At 37.9% G+C, this 26,519-nt stretch overlaps 1 protein-coding gene across 4 annotated transcripts in view; it reads left to right on the top strand.

The window, feature by feature from the left end:
* LOC129771664 (uncharacterized) overlaps positions 1-26,519 on the top strand; it is a 555,494-nt gene that overhangs the window by 117,469 nt on the left and 411,506 nt on the right. Inside the window, exons 1-2 of one of the 4 annotated variants that reach the window (XM_055775549.1) lie at positions 6,141-6,261; positions 6,342-6,432. The exons of 2 other annotated variants lie outside the window; for them this stretch is intronic. The gene's annotated coding sequence lies outside the window, so the exon portion shown is untranslated. Of the gene's footprint in view, positions 1-6,140; positions 6,262-6,341; positions 6,433-26,519 lie in introns of those variants that run through there. One more of the 4 variants, XM_055775548.1, reaches the window with a different exon arrangement.

Here is a 26,519-nt window from a genome sequence, read left to right as displayed (position 1 = left end):
ACTCCGCTTTCTGATTGGTTGATTGATACAAGTAATCACTGCTCTCCCAGTTGCTTATTCAATACGAATACGAGCATGTGTAATGAAATATGTGTACAGTAGTTATGACTCCGTTTATTTTGGTCAACCGCTTATTATGACGTAATTACACGATGAAGTTTGGTTTCATTTAAAATTGTTCATAAAAAAAGTCGGATATCATGAATTTATTTACAGTGGCATGCCACCTATTATGATCACTTTTTAATAAATTATGTCCGGTTATAATGACCGACATTTTTTCACAAAATGCTTTGTATGACGTCCGCTTATTATTATTTTTTTCTTTCTGTATTATAGTGGCTTTCAACACTTTTTTATATAGCAGTTAAAATAATGTGATCGCCTTCAAAATAGGCCCCTTCTGAAGCAATATACTTTTTCCAACGAACAGTCCAGTCATCTAAACACACTTTATTGCTGTATACAGGGATTGCCTTCAGTTCACGCAGTGACAGCTTACTTACTATGCAAGGATGGAGTTTACTTCGCAAATATTCTCTTATCGCTATCCTCCTTCGTTCGGTTCTAGCGGCTGCATAAATTGCCCGCTATTGACAGTTCTGTTCGGGAAAGCACACAACTGAACAGAACAAATTTATGGGGAAATGGGAATGCTTCCAATTCCATCAATTTAAACCATATACAGACTATGGGATTGTAATGTATAGCATATAAAACAAATCTTAGAAAATTTATGATTCGATTGGTATGCAAACCGTTAAAATCCGTTCGCAGCAAAAATAGTTATTATCGTTAACTTTATTTCATAAAAACGTTATCTGTTTTCTGATTTGGCACCCTTAATGTAAGACGTGGTCCTACGTCAAAATGATCAATAGATACTGTAGAATGGCCCATGAACAGTTGAAGAGAGGTTCTGTAACGATTTGAAGTCAAAAAAACATGGTAGATCTTGGAAATATGTGGAGATTCTTAGGGTGTCGGTGTTACCCTGATTTCCCCTAGCTGCCTCTGCCAAAATTCGTTCCAAACCGAACCAAGAAATATTCATGTTCGTCAGTGGAACCATTCGAAGTAGCAAGCTTCGCAGAAGCTATTTTAGACTGAATTGTTAGCATCTTACCGTAAGTTGGAATTTTTTTTATTATTATTATTGCTACAATGGATCATGAACAAATCCCATTCTTTCACTCGTGTTCTCATTACCCCATGCTTCTTCTCTCAGTCAATTACACCACCACCTTTGAATAGTGGCAGTGGTCTCCATTATGATGTTCACACTATTTTGTTCCACTTTTCGAAACAAGACGCTTTGATGTTTTGATGTGTTATTGTTATTCTGTGTGCGCGCCGCGAGTGTCTAATGAGAGTGGAATGTGGCTCGCTCATCATCAAATCGGTAACGGATTCTCGGCTCCGCGAGGGAAATGGGGCCTCCTAATTAGCAGCCCCACAGCAAGTCGGTCCAGAGCGAATCGCGCGGACAATGCTTTATTAGTGGCAATAAATTGAGCTACGGTTGGGTTTTAGCCACAAAAAAAATGGTTCAAGATTGAGTGTGAGTAATCATGGGGAAGATTGGTGGCAGTTTTGTAGCGGTTTTAGGATTAGGAAAGAACCGTTTTTTGGACAAAAACGATGATTTGTGGGTTCAATGTACATATTCAGCCGTTAAACGGAGATGAGCAGACCAACCGAGAATAATCTCATCTGTAAGTTTAGTAGTCGTGGACTCACGAAGGCAACACCACTCTTCAAGAAAACTGTAACATTCTACACTCCCATGGGTTGTTTCATAATCCCAGAGCTAAGAGATAATTGTCCAGTCACAGTATTCGTCTTTCGCCCACCTTTCCTCGCTTATACATACAGTGACTCAAATCCGTAATCGTACTCCACCATGCAGATCTCTTTTCCCTTCTTTTGAAAGTCGAAAACAAGCTTTCGGAACATTCCATTTAGATAAAATTATAGTGTTATATGAGAGATTTGCTATCTGTTTTCAGAATAATGGTTTTTATTTCTCTAAAAATGGCGAATGTATGTGCTAATGTATGAAAATTGACTCAAACTCATAATCGTACGCTGGTAGAAATCTCTACTCGATTTCGAAGGCATTGGCTAATTTCCTAATTCCATCATTATTCCTTGTTCATTGAAACTATCTTTAAGTGCCTTTAGCCTTATCTACGAGTTTTTTTTTGTGTATTCGGAAGGTATATTTATCAATTTTTCCATATGGTGGTTTTTAAAAATTTATTTTTAAACATTTTTTAGAAATTTTATGGTTTCTAAATTTCCTACACATATAACTTCCTTAGTTTTTTACTGGGATTGATGTCAGAAGATTGTGGAGGAATATCAATAACTTTTGAGTAATTGTAAAGTAACCATGTGCGAATTTCATATGTCTTCAGCTCTGGGTCATTGTCTTGGCAAAACCTGAATCTTCAATTCTATCCCATTTTGTTGACACTTTGCTTCATATTTTCCTTCAGGATGATCGAGTAAACATTCTGACCTAAAGACGCGTCCACATTACGCCAATCGGCCTTGGCCGCCCGGTAAAGCCGACCAAATGTGGACGTACCGCCCGGGCTTGCCGTCGTGCCGAAAACCGATTCGAATCAAACCGAACCCAACCCGAAACAAGTGGGTCCGATTCGAGAAAGTCGAACCAAAACAAAACGAAGTAAATTAGCGTTGACGACCAGGGTTGCCAATAATATTTTAGAAAAAACTGGAAGATTGCTCTTAAAAAAACTGGAAGAAAACTGGATCCTGTAAAACCTTTTTATTTTAAGGAGACCGGCTATGATTTATCTAAATTGATTTTTTACCAATTTCAATGCTTGATAAATAGAATGCTTTGTGTAGTATTTGTATGTAGTTCATAAAACTGTAACTGTAATTACTGTGAAACAATATTTGAGGGATGGTTTTATTTGGGCAAAACTTGAAGAGTTTCGTATTTATAGCTTCATAAAATCCATGAAATCGCTGATAGAAGAGCGTAGCAAAACTGCGTATAGTTCGATACCTCAAAAAGGTACGGATCAGCATGAGATACGAAGTAAAATACCAAAAAATACCACAAACAACTTCTCATAGTGTTATTTCAATTATTTGAGTATTGTTGCTCAAGTATAACTTTGGTTTTGACATTATCAAATTTTGGTATTGAGAAGCTATTTCTCTCAATTTTTTTTTGTGTTATTCATTGTTAATTTACATCTTATATTAGGCTTGCACAAACCAAATTTCGGTATCAAGATCAAGATGAGGGACCCTTAAATATTTCCTCTAGCTCGAGAAAGAACTTTTGAAAAAAATATGCAAAGTATACTTTCTTGCAAAATATACACTATGGTTCACATATATTTTATGCAATATATGCATTAGCTATCTAGGGGAGTTTGTTTGCATTAATTAAACTAATTATATTTAGAACTAAAATTTCTTTGAGTGACTATGAGAAACTAATATCCATTTGTTGTAAACGGAAGCAAGGTTACTTGGGTTTTATATTCATATCAATTAAAGTCAATGGAAACTATTCACTCTATGACCTTCTGAACTTCAGAATGTTTTGGAGGATCTATAACATCTGATGCTTAATCTAGGCTGTTAAATAAAATTAACAATTGAGTGGTACCCTGTTTTTAAAGTAGTTTGATAAGTTTCCACCATTCGGGAAAGCTCTTCGTTTTGGAATTTTCGACAAAACACCGACGGATTGAACAAAATGGAAAGAACCGAATTACAACCTCGCCAGAGATCGATCCAAGGTAGAATGATAAATGTCAGAAAATAAAATAACATAAGGAATAGGAAGAGGGAGGGACAGATAATATTTATCATTGTAAATTTATTTTACATAAAATGGATGAAACTAGTGCACACATATGAAAAACTGGATAAAATGGACGATATTCCAGAAAACTGGAAGATTTTAGGGTTCAACTGGATGACTGGATCGAGAAAAAAAAACTGGAAGAATCCAGTTTAAACTGGAACATTGGCAACGCTGTTGACGACAGTGTGCTTCGTGTGTTCGTGACGGCTTCGTGCATCCGCTGGGGCTTCGGCTTCGTGCACCCGATGGGGCGTCCACATTACATAACGAACCGAATATGTCGCCTGGTACAGGCCGGTCGGCATCATTCGGCATAATGTGGATGCGCCTTAATACACCATCGATGAAAACCTAATTCCTCATACATGCACCCTCATATCATCCCTCCACCACCATCATGTTTAAACATTGCTTCTACACTTTTTTTACGTTTAATTCATCGTTAGCTTCCTCCATACGAAACGATAGCCATCGGAGTCAAAAATATCAAATTAGGAAATAACTATAATAAAAATAAAAAAATCAAAATCTATGGAAATAACATCTTACCAGTAAGACATTGATGTGTTTCATGCTGTTTGGAATAATCAAATTGGAGTTACTGATCTTTTTTTGCTGAGAAACGGTTTGCCCTTCTGTGCTCGGGCATTCTTGCTATCCTTCCTAGGCACATTACAAACTTTTTGTTTGCTCAATTTGGTTTTTATCGATGGTGTAATGGATCAGAATGTTTACTTGAACATTCTAAAGGTGTAGTATCTAGCAAAGTGTGAACAAAATGAGATGGAATCGAGGATTCAAGTTATGCCCAGACAATGACCCAGAGCTCAAGACATATGAAGTTCGCACATGGTTACTTTACAATTACTCAAAAGTTATTGATATTCCTCCACAATCTTCCAGTAAAAACCTAGGAAATTATCTGTGTATTTAGAAACCATTAAATATCCAAAAATAACGGTTTTGAAAACCACTTAATGAAAAAAATGATAAATATACCTTCTGAATACACCAAAAAGTTCACAGATAAGGCTAAAGAAAGCTAAAGATAGTTGCAATGAACAAGGGATACCATAATAATGAAGGAATTAGGAAATTGGCCAACGCCTTCGAAATCGAGTAGAGATTTCAACCAGCGTACGATTATGAGTTTGAGTCAATTTTCATACATTAGCACATACATTCGCCATTTTTAGAGAAATAAAAACCATTATTCTGAAAATAGATAGCAAACCTTTTAACTCTCATATGACACTATAATTTTATCTAAATAGAATGTTCCGAAAGCATGTTTTCGACTTTCAAAAGAAGGGAAAAGTGATCTGCGTGGTGGAGTACGATTACGGATTTGAGTCACTGTATATGGGTAGTATAACTCAATTCGCATTGTTATTCAAATTTGTTACAGCCCATCACCTGCGCGACACTCGAAGCCGCGGTTCGTGATTATGTTTGCTTTGTACATATTTATACAGCTTTGCGCGATCCATCCGCCCCGGAAGATCGCTTTCTGATGCCCCAAATGGGACCACTCTTTCCTCGACGTTTCGGAATGAATGGAATAGCCTTTCCTAGCGAATTGGCTGAGTGCGCGCGCGTGATTCAGCGGATTTGATGATATGAGCGAATGTTCTCATTCCAAACAACAACATGCACTGAGGCTAGGCTGCGATCCGAATGTGTGTAAATTATAAAACGTGCGATTATCATCATCATCATACACAACGCTATTATCTCTCATTCGCTAATTACAGATCACTACTTTATTTTCACACCACACCGAGAGGATGAGATGTTGTGATGTGGCCTCCATATTTCCATTTGCGGTCCGAGACTTTGGGAATTGCTCATTCCTGTTTGGTCGGAAGCACCGTAGCGAAAGAACGGCAAACAAAAAATAAAAATAAAAACATAAAAAGCTAGTTCTGACGACTGGTATGAACAGCATAGCTGTGGTGAGGTAGGGAAAGAGGCCTCGAAAGCCACACTGCGAGATTGAGACCGTAAACAGTTATGTTAATTATTGTTATATCGAGAGCTCTCCCTTTTGAGCGCGCTTCGACGTTTTGGGCAATCTTCTTGGCTACCGAAAGAAGATGGAACAGCAGAGCTGCTGCGGGGTTTCGCTGGCGGTTGCGATAAACATAACAACGATGGCGGCGTCGAAGGCAATGATGTTGGTGGTGGTGTTGTTGTTTGCTAGTGATTATGCGTACCACAGGATGGGTTCACGCGGTATTTGTCTAGGAGGAGATGAGAGGAGGTGAGAGGCGCGGAGAGTCTGTGAATTTGTTAAGTACAGATTAGTAATTTGCAATGGAACCAAGCTTTTGGGGCCAATTGGAAGAACCGTTTTGGGGCTATTTGGGCGTTAATTAGCTACTGCTGCTTTCATAATAATGGTGAATAAACTCATCAATTAGTTCACATAAACACGGTTGATGGCTGGATCTCACAACTATTTTCTTTTCTATTTTTACAGGTAACCTTTCGTCATCCATCGAGCTCAAATTAGGGATCAAAGAGTAATACGAGCGCGGACTGCAGCGGTTGTAGCTTACTTTCAGTTTATGGTATGTTTCTTAATATATCTATCATGTCTTCCAACATCAAGAGTTATCAATATTGAAGCGCCATGTAATCCAGCATCAAAACAAGCGGAAACTGACAAGTGGAGATGCTCCGCATTTTTATTTCAATCAAATGTTGTAAGAAATTCAGGTTTCAATATCCTTACAAAGATTCAATAGGATGAAATGCTCTAATTTACGACATACGCATTGGTATGAAAGTGGTGAAATGAATATTCTCTGGAGGAAGGAGATCTTCCATAGAGGTGACATGGCCCCCAGGGCTGATTAGATCTCACACCACCAGTTTGTTTCGAATTGGACACTCAAGTCAAAATTTGTTGTACGACAACAAACCAAAATATACGTGTTCAATGAGAACATTAGAATGGAAATGGGGTTAATTTCACGATAAACACTTCGGCGCCTGTTCCAAAACATAAGACTCGTCAATTGATTCAGATGTATTGATTTTCAAACGACAAAAGGTACTTGTTTATGTGACTTAAAAAAAATTATTAACCCTCCTGTACTCGCGTGCAAAATCATAACACGTATACTCGCGCACCTTTAATGCCTTTTTTTAGATGGGACATTAAAAGATGATATAAAAGGATTTCTAGGAACTTCCTTTTCTTTTTCTAGTTTTCTTGTCGATATTGTTCATTATAAAAAAAATATCCCCGAAACTGTAACTAAAATTACCATGTGCCACCAATTAGTTTATAGTTTACGGTTTATAATTATTCCAAAACTGAAATTCTTTCACAAGTGTGTATATGTATGACCATTATATTTAGCGAATAACTATACGAAAGTCAAACATGTATATTTTCCTTTTGAACTTATGAATCTAACGACGAATATATCGACGAATAGTTAATATATGGATCCGTTCAATCTAGTTACAAAAGGGACTGAAATCAAATAAGTATAGTCCGGTAATTTTTTTTTATCCCATTTATTTATTTATTGGGCTCATTAGTATTTTAGCTGTAACAGAGCCGGGTTTTAATCGTGTACATGTACATATGTTTATGTTTCTATAAACTGTAAATTACACAGTAGATAGTAGTAGCCATTTAGGCGTTAAGTTTTCTGTTCCATTACATTATGGTAAATTACACAGTAGTAGCCATTTCGGCGTAAGGGTATTCTTTCTGTTCTTCCATTGTTCAGCAGAGCGGACAGCGGAGACAGTTGATATTGATCATTGTTGGGCTATTTATAGAACAGCAGCCCGATGTTTCTTGCAGAGCAGAGCAGTTGTATGGATGAATCGATCTATTTTCGACCGTGGATAGATCTCAATCGCTGATGATGTTTTCGTGGACGTAGTTATTCTATAACAACACAAAGATGGTCAATTGAGGGCCCTGAGTTTGAACTCACGACCGATCGCTTAGTAAGCGAACGCGTAACCAAGTGGCTACGAAGACCCCCTAGAGTCCGGTAATGATCTTATGCATTATATGCAATAAATATTCCACGCCATTAACATTAATTTATACATTTCATTCAACAATATTCTAGAATATGAAAAAAGGCACTTGTCCAAAAAAGTTACTCCTATACTCGCGTCGGTGTGTCAGACCGAAAGTGTAAAAAAGTGGCACACGTCCTCTTTGTACCAACACATGCGATACGCTAAACGATGACGAACGACGAATAACGAAGCTAGAGAGAATCACAAAGTTGTAGTGTTGATATTTTCTGAGAAATGAACGAATTATTGATTTCTCGGTCTGACAGACCAATGATCGAGTATACGAGTGTTAGTAATAATTAGAATCGAATATTGTTTCTCTTTCTTGAAAAACACATTGTTATGGGTTACCCTATAAGAGATATGAATGAACAAAAATAAAAATATTATTTTTATCTAATATTCTCATATGTATAACTATCAATTGACACAAGTGACGAGAGAGTGATGACAATAATATTGAGAGAAAGAAAAAAAATAATATAAAACGGCTTGTTCTCAGTGAACATTCTTTCAAATACCAGCATATGGAACCGAAATTCTCACATAAATAGTTACACATACTAATGTGGAATTAAAATAATATATATTTATATTGCTGCGGGGCAGAAATCAAAAATCCATTTCTTTCTGGTTTTTTAATACTTTTTGTAGACTAACAATTTTTTTTGCTAATCAATTTAATAGCAAATCCAACTAACCCTATCAACCAGCTTTCAATTGCTTTCTAGAACGTTCATGTAGGACTTTTCCATAGATATTTATAATAATGAAAAAACCCTTTGTCTTTGATGATGAATAATTCAATCGATAATTATATTATAAAAGACGAAGGGGTAATTTTTCGTTCAAACAGAAATATCTCTGTATGGAAAGGTCCTACATGAACGTTCTAGAAACCAATTGAAAGCTGGTTGATAGGGTTAGTTGGATTTGCTATTCAGTTGGTTAGCAAAAAAAATGTTTTCAATAGGTTTGAAAAAACAGAAAGAAAACGATTTTGACGTAGGATTACGTCTTTCGGGAACATATTGGTGTACAAATTGAAAATCAAAACTCGAGCACATCGGGAAAATTATCCAATTTCAAACGCTTATTGCTCAGTAATTGGATTGGATGGATTGGATGAAATTTTTGTGTCAACGATTTCGGTACTCCATAACAATTTTACAATATATTGAAGAAAATAATATATGTTACTATCGAATAATTGGAAAATCTCAAGCCCTATACTAACGGAAATACCCACTGCTGATTGGACGAAATTGACGACACATGTGGCGGGTCCCTAACAGAGACATCAAAACCTAGGTGCTCGGGGGAAATCGGCATTGCAAATATATGCAAGTTGGGGGTATTTAAGTATTGCAAGTAAAGTGAGTGATACGATTAATTCTAGTAAATGAAATTTAAATTTGAAACTTTTATGTTGGTTGGTTCGCGAAGATTCATATCATAACCGATCGGGAATTGTGAAAAATTTAGCACAAGGGTAAGTGTAATATTGTATATGGTAGCAGTTGTGTTAAAAATGACTTTATATATGAAACGATTTATTTCAATTGTCATAAATGAAAACCAAGGTGCGTTCCCGCTCGAGAACGTGTCGTTCGGTTTGAGTTGTTGTGTTCATTTTTACCCAAGGAAAGTTTAGACGGCGAGAAAAATTGGAAAAGTGAAGAAATATTAGAAAAGGTGATTTCCCATATGCTCTACATGTAGTATAAGATGTTAGTCCCATTAAAATTTCGCATTGGGTTGAATTAACACCCAGAAAGTAAAAATTATAAAAGAAAATTACCTTTGCTATCTCAAATATGTTTTCCCCATTATCAAGTAACTTGTTTTTACTGATGAGAAAAATTGATGATTGTGTTGGTACTGGTAATTATCTCATATTAAATTGGTGAGTTTTTTCTTTATTTCATCCATACATAATACAGGAGACATCTCGTCTAGGATCACAGAGGGCGGTTTTTATCATGTCTCGTTCCAATCCGGTGTCCCTTATCTCATCCATCCAACGACTGTTTACCATCCTTCTGTCATAATGACTCGGTAAACACTGGTGGAGTGAACAAATAATACCCAATAACCAAAGAGTTTAACGTTGTAATCCAAACATATCCAAAATGAACAGATAGCCTAACGGAATCCTACGTCAACTATGCGGTCGTGTCTCGGAAACGAACCTCCTGTGGTTTTTTTTATTTCTTCCCGATATGTTTATCCACTACATTTACACACACTCATATAAAAATGTGTTCGTAAAATATTCCAAAACTTGAAAGTTAAAGGTTCAATATAAAATCTCATTTTCATGCGTTGATTTTTCACGATGTTACAGCATTTCAAAAATCACCTAAAAAATTCGATTTCGCACTCTGTTCCTTTTTTTTCGAGTGTAGATCATATGTTGACTCCGGCTAACCTACAACCTTTACCGTAAGACTTGCTTGCTTCGGAAAGAAGACAGTTTTTGTGATTCTTCGAATCAAATAGGTATACTGGAGTTCCTTATAGTCATGAAAAATCTGTAACCTAAATTCAATCTAATTATTCTGTGAGATACAATAGCAATCATCGTAATTGATTCATGTCTCTACGTTTAACATGATAGTCTAGGATAGTCTAGTAATCATGTTACAGTCGCTATAAGTCAATGTAGGTGCATGATATTATAGTCAGAAGGAAGGAAGACTGAAAACATATTAACTTTGAGAAATCATAAATCAAAAAAGAAAAAAAAAATACACCTTTGATTATCGGATAAGTTATGTAAATAGCCTGACCTTCAAAAATTTAGAATTTGGTCTAACATTTTACAAAGAAACAAAACTACAATTTTTCACGATAATATGAGAACCACGAAAAATATCAAACAAGAAAAATCATTGAAAAAAAAAAATTTCAAAATGAAAATTCATTTCTCTCAAAAATATGTTTTTTTAATTCTAAAAAAAATACAATTTCCGACAAGTCACCCATGTATCGGAAGATGAGCGCTAGGGTGGCAGCGAAAATGGTCATGCCAAATTCCGAAAACCGACCATGCACATTTTGTTTATTGGCCCAAAAAAATTACCTGTGCAAAGTTTCAGCTTAATCGGACATGATTTAGGGGTGCCTCAAAGCTATGAAAGTTTTGGTTATTTTATCCCTTTCTTCTTTCTTTGTTTTTAAGAGGCTTTAAACTTTGCAGTTCATTCGCCTCTATTTTATCCCTGGAAATCTTCCAAACAAATAACATGTTCGGTTTTTGAAATTCGATGATGAAATTTTGTCCATACATCTATTGCAACCCTAATGAGCACATTTACAGGGAATAAGATTTCCTAACAAAAACTTTCCACGTTTTCTTTGAAAAATTACTACTAAGCTGTTATTAGAAAAACTGTTTCCCTTTATAAATGCCCATTTTCCGATGTATGGGTGATTTGTTGGAAATTGTAAAGACTATCCATATATTTTATTTTGAGAATTAAAAACACAAGTTTTTATATTATTATCATATTGTTATATCACAGATAATATACAGAAGAAAAATATAAATCGAAAAAGAGTTATACCCAGAATAATAACCAACAGAATTTTCACTGAATGCTAGATATGGTTCGTATGCTCATATAGGGCGGATGTTTTTCTACCTGGTCTTCAAATTTTACAACTATTGCTTTTAATGATCATTGCTAGTGCTTAGATAGTGATTCAGATTGAATAAACATTCGTTTGTACTAATTGTTAAATTTCAACAAAAACAATGCATAATTCGAAGAGAACCCATTTGATAAAGGGTGTGTCACATCAAATTGCATCACGGAAAAAACACTGTAGAAATTTTATTTTTAGGAATTATATCTTCAGCTTTCGCTTATAATCAGATAAGAGTGTATAGATCACGTTGGCCATGCTTCACTGTCAATTTTTCGTAAATTTGGAAAAATGTCGTCGAACGAAAAAGAGCGTCGCGAATTAATCCTGCGCACTCATTTCGAGAATCCGGAGTAGTCACATCGGGATATCGGTAAGATGCTGGGAATCGTCCAATCCACGGCCAGCAGAGTACTAAAACGATACTTGGAGAACCTAACCATCGACCGGAAGGTGAAGAACGGCAAAAATGGATGCTCCGTCAGTGAAAAAGATCACAAGCGCGTAGTTAAGCAGTTTAGACGTGATCCGAGAAGTTCGGTCCGGGATGTCGCCAATAAGCTGAATTTGTCAAGTTCATTCGTCCAGCGGACCAAGCAGCGGGAGGGCCTGCGTACATACAAGGTTCAGAAGGCTCCTAACCGCGACGAAGGGCAAAACATGGTGGGGAAGACGCGATCCGGGAAGCTGTACACCGAAATGCTGACGAAGCCGCATTGCCTGGTAATGGACGACGAAACCTATATCAAAGCGGACTTTCGTCAGCTGCCGGGCCTGTTGTTCTTCTCCGCAGAGGACAAATTCAGCGTTCCGGAGGAGATTCGCAAGCAGAAACTATCCAAGTTTGCCAAAAAGTACATGGTGTGGCAAGCGATCTGCTCTTGCGGAAAGCGGAGCGCCCCCTTCGTGATGACCGGCACGGTAAACGGGCAGGTTTACCTTAAGGAGTGCCTACAGAAGCGCTTACTACCACTATTGAAGCAGCACGAGGGCCCGACCATCTTCTGGCCGGATCTCGCTTCGTGCCACTATTCAAAGGACGTGTTGGAGTGGTACGAAGCCAACGGGGTCAGCTTCGTGCCAAAGGAAATGAACCCGCCCAACGCGCCGGAGCTTCACCCAATAGAGAAATATTGGGCGATTATGAAGCAGGCCCTCCGGAAGAACCCAAAAGTTGTCAAATCGGAGGCGGACTTCAAGAGAAAATGGATTTCTGTTAAAAAAAAACTACAACCTGACGTTGTACAGAACCTTATGGACGGGGTAAAGAGGAAGGTGCGAGCATACGGGCTTGGGCTCGAAGTATGAATAAAAAGAAAATGCCAAAAGTTGTTTAATAGTTTTTATTTTACTGTCTAAAATTTTCAAAAGGATCGGTCTACTGGGCGAATTTCTACAGCGTTTTTCTGTGATGCAATTTGATGTGACACACCCTTTATGGTCGTCATCGTTTCGGATCACTACTTAGAGACGTGGAGAAATGCATTATTCTGCAGAAAAATGATGTCCTCATTCGCGTCGTTTTCAATGTAAGTTATTAAAACGTCTCCCAGAAGCTCCAGATATATTCTGGAATTCATTCAGGTCAAGATGAAACAAATCGGAAGTTTTACTTGGAAGAAAATTCACCCCACATCATCAAACTTCAACCCCCCAAATTTCCACTCCAATCTCGTGACACTCCTTTGACACAAATCATGCCAGTAGCAACTTTAACAGTCCGGTTCGTCCAAAATTTTTCTTTTACCCGTCAGAAAACACAAATATGAAGTGGAATGAAAATTAGAATTGTTTGTTTTTGTTACTGTACACAATAGCCAAAATGTTTAAATATTGTTATGGTTGTCAATTTGTCTACATCTAATGTTTTATCCCAATTAATGAATTTCAAAATAAATGAATTATAGGGCCGACATTACGACATAACGACATTACGGATGAATAATATGACAAGGGCAAAATGACAACTATATTTCTTGTTAAATGGAAACATTGTAAACTTTCCACGACAAATGTTGAAAAATGAAAGATGATCAAAAACCACCGGAACATGGAAACCGGCAGAATCAGTTTCGCCCTCCAATGGGTTCTTTTTTTCAATTTGCGTTTCCCGCTCACCAGTGGGAAATAAATCCCGTTTAACCCAGACCTACAATTTAGATAAACCAACAATCATCCTAATCAGAACGCTTATTAACTACACCCCGACTCCCCTCTGATGTTATTGGTCAAGCTAAACCAACCGTGAGACGAAGAGGTAGGGAAGGCGGCTAGAGAACCGTTTATTTTTATTCCTTTCTACCGCTGCCGCTGAGATGGCATTTATCAACCTGTGGAGAACGATTAATCGGTTCGTTTATACCCAGGTTAAAAGGTGTACACATTTTCCCGCAGCCTTCGGAGAAACCTGCCCATCGAAAGCCACCTGCCCTCCGTTGGCCTCGGCCTGGCTTACACAAACTCAGCCAGACTCGGTCACCGACGGACAGATTGTAGCTTTGGATAGGGCGCCATCTCTCCCCTATGCCTATGCCATCTCGCCAACGAACCCCGAGGAAATGGTTAGAGAAACATACACACAAACACAATCACTCACAAACCCCGGATGGGAGCCTCCCCAGGTCCCACCTTGGATCCGGCCAACGGTCTGGAAGTAATCGCATTGTGCCATCACACAAGGGGTTTGCCAGAGTCCAGCAGCGGTGGGAAAGAACGAGCTTTGAGCGATGATCCAACAACGGAGACAACGGGGAGGAAGAGATCAGAATGCAAATAAAAACAATGTAAAACTTATTTATAGACCTTTGAGCTTCGATGCTACTTGCTTGTTTTCTATTCTTCCGTGCCGAAGCGATCTGGTTCCCCCCTCGTATAGAATGGGGCGGTATGACTTGATGGGAAGATGGAAGCGGCGGCCAGCGCTAAGTTTATGTGGGAATCTGCTTCTCGACGACAGCTATCGTCAACTCGTGCGGATGGCGGAAGAATGCTTCGTATGTCGAATCGTTACTGATTTTCCCTGGGGACTTTCCATCGGAGAGCATCCGTTGAACTCAAATCTGCATAGATGCATAGAGCACATACTCAAAATAAATTAAGAAAGCTGTCAACTTCGATTCGAATCCGTAGCCCTTCGCCGGAAGGAAGAAGTCTCGGCAAATGCATACTCGTTGTCACATCACATATTTTTTTTATCGATTCAGCTACTCCATTCAAAACTAAAATGCGAGAAGTAAAATTTAACATAGAAGTTTTGAGTGTTTTTTTTAAATACTATTTGAAAAATAAACACACCATTAATTTGTTGTTGATACCTTAAGGTACCCCAAAAAACGAAAAAAAAATTTATTTTGCATTTTAGGAAACTTATGTCCTCAGAAATGTTGTCCTAAAATTATTTTTCGATATTTCATTTCGTTGGGAAGATGCAGCCAAAAGTATGAGGACACCTCAAGAGATATAGTACTGCTGCACGCGTTTTTAAACGCGAAACCATGTTTCTTTAGCTGGTAGAATCGACCTCTCATGATCTACTCGACCGATTTTACTGACTTTTTGACGTAGAACTACGTCTTTCATTAAGGGTGCCAAATCAGAAAACAGGTCACGTTTTTATGAAATAAAGTTAACGTTAATAACTATTTTTGCCGCGAACGGATTTTCACGATTTACACACTAAACTAATCTCGGTCGCTCGGTCGCTCGGTCGCCAAACTGCTTGAGCTTGTTGTCTTGGAACCGATCTTTAGTTTCTGCCAGCATTACATTGTAGAAGACCAACATGGATTTATGCCTAAGAGATCTACTGTAACCAATCTGTTGACTTTCACGGCTTATATAACGGAAGGTTTCAATAGCGCCAAACAAACAGATGCGATATATTTCGACCTGACAGCAGCGTTTGACAGCATTAATCACGAAATTGCGATTTCTAAAATGGAGAACTTGGGGTTTGGCGGCAGAATAATCAGTTGGCTGCGGTCATACCTAATCGGTCGCCAGCTAGCAGTAAAAATTGGTGATCATTTCTCGCGCAAATTCGACGCGCCATCTGGGATTCCTCAAGGCAGCCACCTGGGGCCGTTGATTTTCCTCTTGTACTTCAATGACGTCAATTTTAAGCTGAACCTTCCGCGCTTGTCATTCACCGACGATATGAAAATTTTTTTTATAATCAACTCGACTGCCGATGCCTGCCTACTTCAGCAACAGCTGGATAGTTTTGCCGAATGGTGTATTGTTAATTGCATGAAGGTGAACCCAAGTAAATGTGCTATTAATCACCTATTCAAGAAAAAAGGAACCGATCTTGTTCGATTATAAACTCTTGGATACTTCCATCGAGAGAACCAACTGTATCAAAGATCTAGGGGTACTTCTAGACAGCAAACTATCGTTCCAGCAGCACATTTCATATATTGTGGGCAAAGCTTCCAGAAGTCTGGGCTTTTTGTTTCGAATCGGTAAAGATTTCAATGACATATATTGCTTGAAGTCTTTGTACTGCTCGCTGGTACGTTCGACTCTTGAGTACGGCTGTCAAGTTTGGAGTCCTTACTACCAAAATGGTGTCGACAGAATTGAAGCTGTACAGCGCAGGTTTGTGCGCTTTTCTCTTCGACGCTTGCCGTGGAGGGATCCTTTTCGGCTACCCAGCTATGATAGTAGATGCCTTCTAATCAATTTAGACACCTTAGCTGTTCGCCGCAATGTCGCCCGTGCTATGCTAGTGTCTGATGTCCTGACGTCGAAAACAGAGTGTCCGGCGTTGTTCCGTTCATTCCAACTACAGGTGCCTCCAAGAAGTCTGCGGAACCAAAATTTGCTGCGTATACCGGTCCGGCGAACAAATTACGCGACCTACGGTAGTATATCCGGTCTGCTCAGAATAAATAAATAAATAAATAATCGAAAATTCCGTAAGATTTGTTTATTATGCTATACATTAGAGTCCCCTGGTTTGTAAATGGTTTAAATTCATGAAAACTTTAAGCGTTTCCATTTTCCCATACATTTGTTCTGTCCATTTGTGTGCATTCCCGAACAGAGATGTCAATAACGAGCAACTTATCGACGACTAACGGAGGAGAAATCGTAGGATTGCAAGTCTCTGTGAACGAAGGAAAAGTAGAAGAATCAAGGGGAATACTTACCTAGAGTATAAACAGTGGATCTCGCTGAGGAAAACTTTCATTCGGCATCGGACTGTTGAGCAATCCAGTTCACTTTGCTTTCGCTGCGCTTCGATCTAAGATTGGACCCCACCAGTGGTAATCCAACTTGGATATCGTCGTTTGGATTTTCTGTTCGTTTTTCGCGTTATTCGTATCGTGTGTTTTTCTTTTCGCGTCATAAATTGGACGCTTCGCGTAGTGTGTGATGAGCACGAAGAAGAGGAAGGCAGGCTCGAGCCCTGCAAAAAACGAACGCATTGCCAGGGGCAATAACATTTCGAGGCAAGCGTCATTTAATGATGCACGCGATGTTGGTGCAGTGAAAAGCGCTCGCATTGGACCGAGCCTTCGCGAGTGTGACACCGCATCGAACTACAGCGAAGTAGGCAATTTCGGCGCGTTGGTCGAAAATGTAAATGCCGTTACCCAGGCAGCAACCAAAATCAAGCTCCCCTCGCTGGTGGTGAAGGTGGCCACTCTTGACAAACTCATAAGCGAATTCGCATCGATGGGCAGAGTACAAGCGGTATGGCATAATTCAGTCTTTTTCCAAGCAGTTAACATTGTTTGTTCTCCGCCATCAGAAGGGCTTCGTTGGTGCATTTGAGAATTTTGTATGTGATTAGGTTTCGCTTGCCAGTAGCAAAACTTCCTCCACTAAGGGTGACAGCTGCGCTTCTCTCGAGCATGAAAAAGTAATGCAACTTTCAACAACAACGCAACAGTTGTTTCTAAAATTTCATAACATTATAGAATAATATCCGAAGGTATAAATAAGCGCAAGTACACCCGTGGCCGAGTGGTTAGCGTCTCACATGATCATGCCTGGCGTTCGGGTTCGATTCCCGTTCTGATCGGGGGGTTTTTCGTCAAAGAAATTTCTTCCGACTTGCACTGTGGTCACGCGTATTCTAGAGCTTGCCCCTCGGAATACATTCAAGGCGTGTTATTTAGCATAAGAAATCGCAACTATGTATTGATAAATGACGCTAGTTAATGTATACGTTGAGACGGCAAAAGTTTCACAGGGAACGTTAACGCCATTCAAGAAGAAGAATAAATAAGCGATTTATATAAAATAACAGCGTTGTTCTACGTCAACATTGCGGTCGTATCTTGAACACAACCTCCTATAATTTTTTTTATCAGAAAGTAAAAATGAATAATTTGAAGCGTTGCATAGTTTTTTCGTATGACATTTTTGCGATTTTTTATGAGCATTGTTCGAGTGGAATCGAATCCCAAATGTACATAATAACGATCAAAGCATACAATCCGATTTTATTTATCACGACAGACTAAGTCGTAATTGTTTATATCATAACAAACATCAATTTCATGATACAAAATACCGTAAAATTGAGCTAACCGACATCATATATCAGGCAAATGTAGTTCGAGAGTCAATGTAGTACTGCGAAAAATCGTGTTACATGCTGTGGAATATAATTCAACAGAGAATCATATAAGATCGTAATTGAGGAGATATTACATCATATTATGGAGCATGAAATAGAAAGGACAAACACAAGCGTTCGAAATTCTGCATTCGCTCATCAGTTCGGTGGTGCTCACTTGCTACTAGCACTAGTACTTCTGTTTAAAAACAAAACGCAATAGAGTTTCAAAATAGCTTTAGAGAGGTTTGGTCGTATTGACCAACCTAAGGAGTGTGTCGAAAAGTAGTCTTAAACACGTTATTACACACAAACGGGTGAACTTTTTTTCTGTCGTGTAATCAGAGCATGCTTTGTTTTCATGACAAAAATTGGAATACAAGTTATTTAATTATTATTAATTATATTCAGAAGAACACGTTTGCATTTGTTCGTGATTTGGCTAAGAAGTTCAAAACCAGTGTTGGGATGATTCAGCGGATTAAACAGAGACATTGTTTAAAGACCTATAAAATGCAAAAAGTGACCAAACACCGGAGTAGCAAGATCGCGCTAAAACACGAGCTCGAAAGCTGTATCTATAGATATAAAAATGGATTTCTGCCTGTCTGTCTGTCTGTCTGATTCTTATGGACTCGGAAACTACTGAACCGATCAACATGAAAATTGGTATGTAGGGGTTTTTGGGGCCGGGGAAGGTTTTCATGATAGTTTGAGACCCCTCCCCCCTCTCTAAGGGGGGCTGTCATACAAATAAAACACAAATTTCTATATTACTCGAGAATTAGTCAAGCAAATGAAACGAAATTTGGCATGAGGAGGTTTTAGGGCGCAATGAATGTTTTCACGGTGGTTTCTAAGGGGAGTGGAGTGTCAAACGAAACCAAATTTGGCGTGTGGAGGTTCTAGGGTGCAATGAATGATTCTATGGTGGTTAGATACTCCTTCCCCCTCCTTTAGGGAGGGGGGGGGGGGTCTTCATACAAATGAAAGACAAATTTCTGCATAACTCGAAAACTAATCAAGAAAATGCCAAATTTGGCATGCAAAGGTTTTAGGGGACACAAAACGTTTCTATGGTGAATAAACACCTTTAGACACCTGCCTTTATTCTATCATACTTTCTGTGTTAAACATTTATTCCATGTAATGGAGAAACATGTTAGTTGCAAGTGGTTGAAAAATCTTGAACGAGAATTTTGTTTGAAAATAATCTGATATTATAATGATGAGCTTTGGTAGATGTACTAGGAATTTTATAGTAAAAGGTAAATTCAACGTGGTCTGCGATTAGGCCCATGAACGTGCGCTTACTAAGAAAACGTGAATGTGATAATGAAAAATAAATTTTGGTCGGGACAAAGTTTGCCGGGTAAGCTAGGTCACTAGCTTACTATATGAGCGTATTTTGAACTATCGCAACCGGTGCATTCTCATGGATGACCTAACATTGGGGATATAAAAGTTGTTAATATAAAATTCCATTTTCGAGTAAGAATTTTTAGCAGTGCATTGAAAATGATAGTTTTGCAAAGTAGTTCATTGATTTTCCAATAACTTTGTCAAACATCATAATTTAATCAGACATCTGGATTTTGAGTTACGTTTCATTGGAAGAAGAATCAATGATTTTGACAATGAAAACTTTTTTTTTTGAAAATCTTCCATCATAAGTACCAAATCTCAAAAATGATCGGAGAGGATCGGGTCAAAATTTACTGTTTTGGTCGATTTGGGGTACAATTGCTCTATAAAAAATGGCGATTCGTGAGGCTATAAAAATAATTGAATCGTTTATTTGAGAAATTTTTGGCCGGAAATCGATCTTTTGGGACTTAGCCTGAGTGGCAATGAAGGTATGGAAAAAATAATTATCGAATTTAAAGAACCGACCATGTACATTTTGTTTATTGGCCCAAAAAAAAATGACCTGTGCGAAATTTTAACTCAATCGGACATCATTTAGGGGTGCCTCAAAAGCCAGGTTCCGATTTTTAACCACTCAGGCTAAGTTCCAAAAGATCGATTTTGGACCAAAAAATGTTTTTCGAGCCAACACCAGATCTCGATGTTTTATCCATTTTCAAGTCATTTGGCATCGAAAACAAAATCGATTCTCCAAATTTCCTGTTCCCCCCTGGAAGATTTTCGAGAATCAAAAAATCAAAACATTGAGCGCTTTGAGCGCTATATGCAAGATAGGTAACTCGAAAAATTCTGACAGTTGCACCGATAGCTTTCACTCGGTCGATGCTATCGACTTGGTCGGTATCTATAATAATAGGTGTACCGGTAATTTTCTTCGTTTTTTTTCTTCAAAAATTAATGCTTTGTTCTGCAAAAATGGTTGCAAATTTAATACTCAAAGTGTTGCCCATCACAACTTTTTCCCATCTTTGCCAAAAACGGATCCCTTTCTGGAAATAATCGGCCGGTTTGTCGACTAACCACGAATCGAGCCAGCATTTGACTTCATCAACTTCATCGAAAAAGGTAGTAACCGGACGAAGTAATGTCTGAAGAATAAGGCGAGTGGGATTAATTTTTTGCATAACCAAAGGCGCAATTAACTGAGCTTACAAGTCAGCGTCAAACAGTGTTTTTGGGGTTAATGGTCAGTGGCAACTATATTGTCACAATTTTTTTCAACTGTTTCAGTAGTTTATTTTTCATCAAAGGTAAATGTAGGTTCTTCCTCATGTAATGATTATGCTTCTGAAGTTTGAGTCGATAGTTTTCCTAGTTTGCACGGCCTTATTAAGGGTTAAATAAAAGTGATTTGGTGTCCGTATGACATGATTTAACTCGAGAGCGGATCAATAGATTTCATCAAGGCTTCTCAGGCTTGACATGATCTGGTATGCTTCAGTTTTGCGTGCTTAAGAAGATAGGATCGGAGGGTTGGTCTTCAACGAATTCATCTGAAGATCCATTTGGGTTTCCTTATTATTAAATTTGGGTTTCCTTATTATTCAAATCCCGTTACATTGTTTTGACAAACTAATCGGCATTCACAACAATGAACGAAAAAACCACGAACAGATATTATAAACAAAACCGACGAAAGTGGACCTTCGGGTGCATACCCCGATATCAGCGCAATGGTCATCTTAACACGACTTTTACTTTCCATTCGTCGCACCCTGAGAGGCCCTGAGAGTACGATCACAGGCACAGGTCTCTTCTCCGGGCACGGAAGTGCGACATCTGATGCCCCCCGTGGGAAATTAACCATTATTAAAGTTCGCTTTAATCCCCGGTGGCGGTGGTTTCTCCCTAGATGTGAATATGACTCTTTATTGTTGCTACCTGTTGGAGAAATAAAAGATCGCCATCACCGGATACTTCCTCTTCTCGTTGCTATCACGACTCATTTATCGCCACTTTCGTTCGCTACGCCCGCTACGGAAAATCCATTTTTTGAGGGGGGACCTGAAATTGCTGCTACTTCGTCCCCATAAACGAGGCGTTCCGACAGCTATTGTTACGGTGGGAAACGCATCACGCAAGTCTGCTTCAATATAATGTACCTTTTTACCGAGCGCTCCAAAGCGGTTCGTGATTTATGTGGCGGTTAAATTATTTTTCTTTACAATTTCAATGAGATGGAAATCAAGCTGACAGAATTACGTAAATGATCGGTTCCGCTCTACTGTGTTTTTCATGATCCATCATTGTTTCTTGAATGACTCAAAAACAAAATTACCTAAGAATGGTAATGAAGTTGGTACGTTTTCTGACCGAATTCGGAACCAATGCGATCTATAAAAACCAATACAACACCGCTAATCGTCATGAAACAAATTCCAACGAAATAATTACGGTCTCTGACTTTACAAACGGGTGTGATTTATATCCTCCCCAAGCCACTTATCGGTTATTGCGTTCGAAAGCACCTTTCTGCAACTGGAGAGCGTACAAAAAAAGTCGTTACTCAATCCCAACCATCCAAGTACAAGTCAACAGTCGCCACGACGCTACTTATAGAGCTTTTTTCCCGGCTGTCATCACATGTCAGTGAGGAGGCGATCTGGCGTAGTGGTAACATCCATGCCTCTCACGCTGAAGGTCACGAGTTCAATTCTCACTCCCGACATTCTTCCAAAAATGGAAGTAAAAGTGACGAACCAGCCAAATGAGTTGAAAATCACTATAATACAGATATAAAAAAAAATAAAAAAAAATCACATGTCAGCATTTGTTTGTTGCATTCGAGAACGAGTAAGATTGTGTTTTCTTTTTCTTTCGCGAGACAACTCGCTCGCAAATTATAAATGAAGAAGATGCTGTGTAATCAGTCGAATGATGGAAATCATGAAAAGTTGATGCAAATGGTTGCTCCTTCGATTGGCACCGGTTTCCTAGAAATGAATGGGCGTTTGCACACACACTGGTGGTGTCGGTACCCAATTGCATTGCAAAAAAAATCTTAGATGATGTTGATGCACATGTCAACTCAGAAAACAAATTATATTTGATTTCGACAAACAAACGAACTGTGTATAATACCTACAAGATAAGTCGAAAGCATCGATGATAAACTGAAAGTAGTTTTGGGCGTTCACGTCGGATACAATACTACGCAACTTCGTATGTGCAGTTTAAGGTTGAAGATCATCTATGGACAAACAGTGTATAACATTTCGTAGAAGTGTTCACAACTCTAACATGCCGAGTTTTGTACCTGAAAACGTTGTTAAAGCGGTTGAGATCACATTCGAAAGTCTCCTCATTGTCTCTTTGCTTTCAGATCGTTGTTTCTCACAAAAAAAAGTTGGCGCACTGAATAAAATCTAAAATGAACCTGTTCGTTCAACCAATCTAACGCATGTACTGGAAATTGAATTGTGTTTGGAAAGGGTCAAAGTTTTCTCCTTAATTTCTTACAAAAAATTATAACTCAAACATTATAGTACCTAAAAAATTATGATCGAAGGATGAAATGTAGATAAATATTCAAATTTTCATAAAAAATCAAAATATTTACACAGTAAAAAAAATATTTAAAAAATTAAAATTAATTTTTCTTAAAAACGTTTCTTTAATTCTAAAAAAAAATATATGAATAGCTCTTCCAATTTCCAACAAGTCACCAAAACATTGGAAGATGGGCACTTTCATAGGAATTTTTTTTCTAACAATGACTTTCTCATGTTGCCTTTGAACAAAATACAATTAAGTCTAATTTTGTTTACTGTCAGGATGGCTATTGAGTGTATTCGGCAATGTTTTAGATCTGATAAAAATATGAAATTCTGTTTCTATATTTTATAGTTTCCAGAATATGTGGCATTCCTGAAAAATTGTATTTTTCTCGTAACATTGTTGAGTGAAAATTCTAGCGTTTGACATGTTTTTGACTTGTTTATAAACAGGAAAAAAGTTTGCAAAACATGTCAATCGCGTTAACTTGCACATAAATCATCGAAAGATGGATACTTCTACTAGCTGGATTGTTTTGTATCATAATATTTACTCTTATCGTCCTAATCCTTTGCACTCGACGTTGGATTTGCTTGGTGATCCTGCAACTCGGGACGTTTGATAGTATTTTTAATAAACTTCTTATTCTTAACTTAGAAAAATTACACACGTGTTACACGTGTGTAATTTCTTTGGGCTGGGGATAAGAAGATTGCTAAAAAGGCCGTATATTTTATACATCATTACACCTTTATCAAGCCTGCTTTGAAATGTCAGCGCATGTAATATCGTCTATATTCCTTGTAACAATTGCCAAGCCGCATGTCCGGCTTGTCGAGGCAAGCATTACAATAATCTGTTGTTTATGTCTTTTTCCGTGTTTATTGCATTCGACAACATACTATGTAATCCTTCACATCTTCTGTTAGAATATTAGGCATTTTTATCTCAATAATATTTTTCCCAACTCACCAATTTCATTCATATAGCGTTCGAATCAATCTGAATGAGAGTCATTTTGGCATTCATATGTATTGAGTAGTACTGCTTTCTCATGTTCAATCTATGGCGAAAAGATGCTAAAGCCTGCGTTATCGGAGAGCTTTACAATAAATAAATAACACTGCTTATCTTTTTCCTACTGAAGCACAGTGAATACGAATTTTTACATGGATACCATCAACATCGTCAAATTTTTAATAAGCTAAGATTATGATTCAAGATTGATCTTATAAATTTAACTCTTTGTGGTCGTATTAAATTTCGACTATTTCGCAATTTTTTTTTCACATGATAAAGCAGATGAACAAGATTCCCTAATTTTTTTGTAAACTTCTCATAAGGATTTACTAAGCAATGTTTTTTTGTTTATGATCAAAAATATTTGCTATAATTCTTCTTCGTTTGATATCTTTCGCATGTATCACAAAAATAATTAGTTTGGCGTCTTTCGCCTTTTATCTTTCTGTTTGAACATATAGAACAATGTTCTTTACTTCTACACAGCGCCGCAATACATTGAGTTTTCCATTAATCCTTTTCTCAAGCATGGATGACAACTTTTGTTTATACTGAGTACCGTTATCTTTTATTCATAGTAGCACCGTTTTGGTTCGTAAATAAGTACACAAGACATTAAAATTCGTTTAGAAAAAAGTGTGAACTGATACATTGTTGCATAAATTATAATATTAGTATACTGCTTTGCTGTGGTGGCTGAAAGCAGACAAACTACCGCAAAGGGTTTATACAGATTTCGATACAGATTTTCTCAGAAAAAACACAGATAAAAAGAATTTATTTTGGGTTGTTAAAGTCGTATCCATACAACGAAATTTATATATATAAAAATGGATTTCTGTATGTCTGTCTGATTCTTATGGACTCGGAAACTACTGAACCGATCAACATGAAAATTGGGGCCGGGGAAGGTTTTCGTGATAGTTTGAGACCCCTCCCCCCTCTCTAAGGGGGTCTGCCATACAAATGAAACACAAATTTCTGCATTACTCGAGAATTAATCAAGCAAATGAAACCAAATTTGGCATGTAGAGGTTTTAGGGTACAATAAATATTTCTATGGTGGTTAGACTCTCCACCCCCCTCTCTAAGGGGGGTCTGCCATACAAATGAAATACAAATTTCTGCATTACTCGAGATTTAATCAAGCAAATGGAACCAAATTTGGCATGTGAAGGTTTTAGATTACAATAAATGTTTCTATGGCGGTTAGACTCTCCACCCCCCTCTGTAAGGGAGGGTTACATGGAATAAATGTAACGGTATACAAATGAAACACAAGTTTCTGCATTACTCGAGAAATAATCAAGCAAATGAAACCAAATTTGGCATGTGGAGGTTTTAGGGTGCAATAAATGTTCTTACAGTGCCGGAACTGCCATACAAATGAAAGACAAATTTCTGCATAATTCGAAAGCTCATCAAGCAAATGGAGTCAAATTTGTCATTCGAATGTTTTAAGGGACACGAAACGTTTCCTTGGTGAATAGACACTCCTCTCCTCTCTCTTTCTTGGTACTGCCATACAAATTTCTGCATAATTCAAGAACTAATCCAGCAAATTGACCCAAATTTGACATGTAAACGTTTTAGAGGCCAATGAACATTTCTATGATGTTTTACATGGTTTTGTTGAACTTGCCTTCAAATTCTTGAGTAGCCTGAATTCGTTATCCAAGTCATGTCTATTACTAGCTCCGACGAATGGAGGAAATTGAGGCATAAAATCATAAAGGTATGGTAGCTTGACGAAATGTTAAGGGTTCATCAAGGTTGTAGTTTTGATAACCGGATCGCTGAAATCAAATCGCTTTGAATTCGGCTTCCCGAGTTCAATATAGAAGTCACGACAAATCGATTTGAAGGTCAGCTTCCAATCCTTTTTTATCTTCTTCTGCATCGATAGCAACGTAAACATCCTCAGGTTTATTCAGAAAGTCTTCAAAATCTTTCACATCATGGTTAGTATCAGCGATTCGTTGCACGTAGCTCTCAAAACATAAGTTACCCAATCATCATCAACAAAACATTCTTGTATCATTATAAAGTTCGCAAAGTTGAGAACTTTCTGATTGAAAATGAAAGAAAAGAATAGTTTAAGCTATGGGAAGCTTGGGAAAAAAAAAACTGCTCCGATTGCGAAATTGCTAGCGTCAGTAGTCAATATGAAAGGACGTTCAAAATCTGGGTACTTTAAGATATCGTTCTGTGTTAATAAAGTTTTACAAAATTCGAATGTTTTGATAAAAAGAAAGGCAGTCATAGGGAGATGAGGGAGTCGCTCAAGATTTCGCTTAACAACTGCATCCAACGAAAGCCATCTCGTTGCGTTGCGTTCAACATTTTTATGAATCAAGGTATCTATGTAGGAACTGTGATAAATTCAATATTCAAAATTGAATTTAAAATCTGTACATTCTGTATCTTTGCTGAAAATCC

Source organism: Toxorhynchites rutilus, chromosome 2 (genome assembly GCF_029784135.1).
Source record: "Toxorhynchites rutilus septentrionalis strain SRP chromosome 2, ASM2978413v1, whole genome shotgun sequence".
Classification (NCBI taxonomy): domain Eukaryota; kingdom Metazoa; phylum Arthropoda; class Insecta; order Diptera; family Culicidae; genus Toxorhynchites; species Toxorhynchites rutilus.
The sequence above is the reverse complement of the archived record's forward strand: the minus strand, read 5'-3'. Positions and strand labels throughout refer to the sequence as shown.